Source organism: Thalia democratica, chromosome 7 (assembly GCF_965202585.1).
Source record: "Thalia democratica chromosome 7, ktThaDemo2.hap1.1, whole genome shotgun sequence".
In the NCBI taxonomy this organism is placed as follows: domain Eukaryota; kingdom Metazoa; phylum Chordata; class Thaliacea; order Salpida; family Salpidae; genus Thalia; species Thalia democratica.
In genome coordinates, this window is record NC_139171.1 from 18,101,144 (window position 1) to 18,107,143 (window position 6,000).

The window sequence follows — 6,000 nt, forward strand, 5'->3', positions numbered from 1 at the left end:
ATTAATACTCAATATTGTTGATGCTCAATAATAATCATATTTGTTTTTACTAATAAGGTTATTAAGCAGAAAATTCTTTATAAAATGTTTATTTACGACAATAATACTTGAAAAATTCTTCTGTTACAAAAATTTTTATTTCTCTGTTTATTTATCTCTTTTAACAAAATAAAAAATAGTAAAATTGACACTTTAACTGAAAATTAGATAGTTGAAATAATCTTAATTTATTTAAAACCAACATGAACGAATTTTAAAAATTTTAATGAACTATATTTAAAAAGTACAAATTATCTTTTAATAGAGTATTTGAGTTTAATAAAATAGTTGTTTCAAATAAACAAAAGTATAAAACCATGCTATTTTAGTATCATGTTGGTTTATTTTAAAGTTGTTGAAAATACTTTAAACAATAAAATTAAAATTTCAAACTTAATGTTAATTTGGAAAATACGTAAAATAGCTTCTATTAGTTTCTATTTAAACTGTTTTGAAGTAATTTTATAGCACAAATTCATAAAATAAGAAAATTCATAAAAAAAACAAATAAAGGCCAAATTGTACAAAATTAGAACACAAAAAAATTTAGTTAATTAGCTATTAAGATAAGAAAAATAATTAGGTCCAAAGTTTAAAAGTTAAAAAAAAATTCTTAAAAAACGCGGTCAAGCTAACTTCTCACTTTTTTTTTAATATAAGTATGGAAACTATTTTTCGGAGTAGCAACAATTTTGCTTTTAAACTCTATGTTTCAGATGAATCTACTTCAGATCAGTCTACTTCGAATGAGTCTTTCTTATTTGATCATCCCACGGAAAAGGAATAATCACATAGTAAATTTTTATACTTTTTTTATTTTTAAGCCTTGAAAGAGGCTAGTAACCTTTAAACTTAGTTTCAGTTTATTTAGAAAAACTAAGAGTGATAAATTAAAGTCATAACTGAAAAATATCATAATTTAAAAGTGTTTTGAGAAATCCATTAAATGACAGTGTTTTTGTTATAAACTTTTAAAGTGCAAGTATGTACTGTTTTATATAAACATTTGGTTTTAAAAGAATAATCTGAACATTTTAAACAATAATTGAACAGTAATTTATAATAGACAAAAATCAAAAAAAAATCTCATTTCATTAAATTTTATAAACACATAATATAATTAAATACCAGAGTACACCTTAAGATTCGTTAAAAATAAACTACTTAACTTCGTTTCAAACCTATCTTAATGACATTACTTTAAAAAAGCAAAATTACACAAACTGCCAAACAAACTTGCAAACAAACTCTTTAATTCTTGCAAACAGAACTTCATCAGCAGATTCGTCAGAAACTTACGAATGAAATAAAAGCACAAAAGTTGAAAGTTCACGAGTGTGATCGTTGCCACAAAATGTTTAGGTAAAAATCGGAACTGGAAATATATTTGAGATCTAACACCAAGGAAAAACCGTTCAAATGTGATAAGTGTGATGAAGCGTTCAGTAAGCACTGGAATTTAAAAGTGCACTAGTTAAAACACAGTGATGAAAAGAAATTCAAGTGTCATATTTGCAAAAAAAAAATACAAACACAAGACGACCCTGGATAAGCATTTGAAAGGAAATCAGTAAAACTAAAACAGTTTAATTTTGATTTTTTTAGTTACGGCTAACTTTAAAATTGGCTTGTTCTAATCATTTTAGAAATATGACCTCAACTACAAATATTATATATGTTGTTTACAGTGTGCTTCTAACTCTAATAAAGCTTAATGTAATTAAAATGATCTCTATATTACTATTTTAATTATGCTAAATTATGTAAAAGTTTCATTAAATTTTGATTTAGGCTTTTGACGTTTTTAAATATGTGTTTTGAAAAGGGTATGAATAAGAATGCTTTTTTTTTAATGTATTCTTATGATCTGTTGGAACTTTTGTGTCAACAAAATTTATAAATTCAATGAAATAATTTTGAATTAAGGCTGTTACACAAGTGGTTATCTGATACTTAGCATTTAGTAAAGTTAGTATAGAAAAGTATCAACTTTTAATAAAATAGCTAACTTTTAGTAGATCTTCTCTTAGTCAATTCTTTGTTATTGTTTTGTACGAGGAAATCATTTAATAAAATAATTATTTTTTTTTTACATTACTATTAATTTTTTATAACACAAGTAATAGAAAAACTTATTCAATAGATCTGAAGCATCGAAAGATTTCTCGTTCATCAAACTACACTCCACTTATTTTTTAAATTGAGTTATATTAAAATTATAACATTAACAAATTTGAGTTTTAAAGAAAAATAAGAAGAAAGATAAAACATCTAACTAAGTGAAACTATAAATTAAGTTTAACACAGATTTCCTTAAGGTGATAGTTGAATATCGTAAAAAGTTATTTTAACGTACTAAAATCTCAGTCTGGCAAATTAACATTTTATAAATTTCAGGAAGTGTATATATTTGTAAAAATAAACAAATAAGTGCTTTCAAAAGAAAGTTAATTATTTAAAGCGGGTTTGAGCTAATAAATTTTCTAACTTGTATATGTATATTTTTCCTCGAAATGTTCTACTATAGCAGCTTAAATATTGTTTGTAAACCTACACAAAATGAAGAAAAATCTAAGATGATATTAAACTTATTTTTACTCTTAATTTCAGATCTTTTATAGCTAATCAACCTTTTTAAACAACTGTTGCCAAGAATTTTTAACAAAATAAGTTCTATTCACTAAATGAAACTTACTAAGCTTAACACATTAAAATAAAAATGAAAGTAATTGCCTCGAATAAACTGAACCAGTATTATTCGAAACCAATTAACTTTCTCAGTAATTATTATCTAATATAAAAGGTAAGATTAGTAGTCCATTAAATGATATATTATTTATAACCAGATTTCTACTTATTTATTGTTTTATTAACTTGTTTTTAAAAGTAAAAATCTTTAAGATAAACTTAAATCACTTTCAGTAAATAGTTATAACATTATGCCAATAACCTCATGCACTTTAGATTATTTAATTTCTCGTAATAGGCGGTTGGTTAGATTAAAAATATCAGTTAATTGGAACAGAATAGACTGTTCCTTAATTTTTTATTGAAAACACCTTTATTCATAATTTAATTTTTCATAATTTCAACTGTAACTTACCTTTTTCTTTGATACTAAACTAACAAAGAAAAGAATTAAGTTTTCAATAAACTTTTAAATAGCTTTAAAATATTAAAGTACGACCAATATAACCTATAGTTAAGTTTCGCACTTAAAGAACCTTACTTTATCGAACTTGTTATTCATTTGAAGTATCTGTTTCCCAAAAGATTTATTATTAAACAATAATAAACATATTTTCTAATCTAAGTTTCAAAAAACTTTTAGTTTTTCTACTTTTATTTAATCGGTCTCTGCTAACATAAAGACTCAAACAGTAAAACAAAGTATAACACAGATTAAAAAACCATACTTTGTATTTATAAAAAGTTAATATATTTCTTTATAAAAAACCATAACAATAAATTAAATAAGAATTTAAACAAAAATAAAACATAGTTTTTAACTTGCAAACTTATAAAATCTTACTTAAAAAAATAATACTGAGAGAAAAATATCCTAACAACTAAGTAAAACATATAAACAAAAAAATAAACGATGTACCAGCTGCGTAGTCGAACTGCCTATCAGAGATTGTACAAACTCATTAGAGGTGAAACAGGATTATACACTAGCACGTCCTCAAGACCATATTACAACAATTGGTGGTAGTAGTAATATGTTTAATCAAGTAAAAGCCCGCGCATGAATGTTCTCATGGCGGGATTCGAACCCACAGCCTTGGGGTACACCGCGATCAGCAGTCGACGCAGTAACGTCTCGACCATTCTGCCTCACAATGTGAGACTGATTTGATAGTATATAAATGTAAGTAATTAACTCTTTTATTGCTGTGTTTATTTACCTCCTTATTTCTCTCTGTATTTCTATACTGCTTTGGACCTGAAATTATAACAAATATGGGGAACGGGTCAAATATGCACGAAGAGACACTTTTGCATCAACGGTCACTTTTGCATGATGGATCATTTTTGCACAAAATTTTAAAAGTTATTAAAATACAAACAATTAGAAAAAATTAATAAAAAATAATAACAATAATTTATACAAAACAATTATAAAACAAATAAAACTGACCAAGGGTAAAAGTTAGGAGTAACAATGAAATTAAGTTTAAAAGATTCAATAAAATTAAAAATTTAAACTAATAATTATTGAACAAAACAATAAAAAATATAATTAATAAACAAAAAAACAAAATGAAGAAAAAAAACTAAAGATCGAGGGTAAGGGTTAAGAGTAACAAAGATGGTAAAAATAAAATAATAAAACAACAATTAATCACTAAAAACTTAAAAATGATAAATAATAAAAATTATTAAACTAATAAGAAAAAAAAGATAAGAAAAAAGTTTCCGACTGGGGGTAAAAGTAAAGGGTAAAAATAAAACTAGTTCAAAAATTGGTCATAGTTTGAATTAGTTTTCTATTTTACTAATTTGTTTACGGTTCTATTTACACTAATATTAATCTTTTAATTACATGTTTAAAAGCTACAAAAAGCACTATAAGTACTATAGAGTACCAAAAGCATGATTCTACATCAATCAAAAAATAGTTTTGGAAAAATATAGAACTTAAAGTTAAAATAGTTAAAACAGTTATAACAAACACAGATCGCTATAAATATTTGAAAATAGTTTTAGACATAAATTTAAAATGGACATAACACATAGAAGCTATAAAAAAAAAACATTGGGTGGTTTGTATAAAACCAGACACTTAAATGAAAAAAATTTATATTTAGTCTTTAATTCTTTGTTTATGAGCAATGTTTGATATAGTTGGTTGTGCTGGGAAAGAGCAAATAAAAAATATATACATGATATCAATGTTCTCATTTACAAAGCACTTAGATGCATACATTATAAGAAATATGATGATAGTGTAAAAGAATTAAAACTTAGAAAAAAATATTAGATGTTTAAAGTCTGTATCTATTTGAAATAGGTCTGTTTATGTTTAAGTTTAGCAATAACTTGTTACCAGATAACTTTAAAAAGTTACTATAAAAGTGTAAAAAATGTCTATAACTATCATACAAGGTTTTCCAAAACAATTTTTCCCTACCTAGATTAAACAGTAAAATATCTCATAAATCGCTATCCTACCAAGGATGTAAGTTATGGATTAAGCTACCATTATGTTTAAAAAATATAAGTCGTTTTGGAAAGTTCCAGGATGAACTTAAAAATTTTCTTTTAAATAGTGACTCTCAAGGTCACTAGTGATCATTACTACTTGTCTATTTACTTTCGTTTAAGGAGTAAATAGTATTTGTCTTTTAAAATTCAAATTTTTATTTATTATTTTATATTTTTTTTGTTCGAAAGTTGATTTGTTTGGTTACAGTAACATTGGTTTAGTCTAGGTTTTAGTACTTTCTATCTGGTTATTTTTTAAGAATATTCTTTAAGATAACTGTTTTGAATTAAGTTCAGAAAACTTACAATTTTTTTTTTCTTACACTTACAAACTTTTCTATAAAATGCAAATGTAAAAAAATAGTTATAGGTGTTTTTACTTTAGCAGAAAATATAATACTTAAATAGTGAGCTAAGATAACGGTTTTAAGTAAACTTAAGTTAAAAGATCTCTTTTTTTTTGAGGAAATCAAAGTAAAATATTTTATTTTTATGTTTGCTTTCGATTATTACAGTTTTAGACTTGGACAAGAATTCAATAGAAAAAATAATTTAAAATAGAAAGAAACTTGTTGTTGTTAGTATCATTATTGTTAAAATTATTATTGTTTTTTTTTTTCTTATTAAATGCATATATTTCTTAGTACTTATCTTAATATTTTTATTTATAAAAGTTTAGCTCAGTTATTGTAAAAATCTCTTCTTTAAAATTCTTAAAAAATAATTTTACAATAGTTTATTTAACTATTCAAA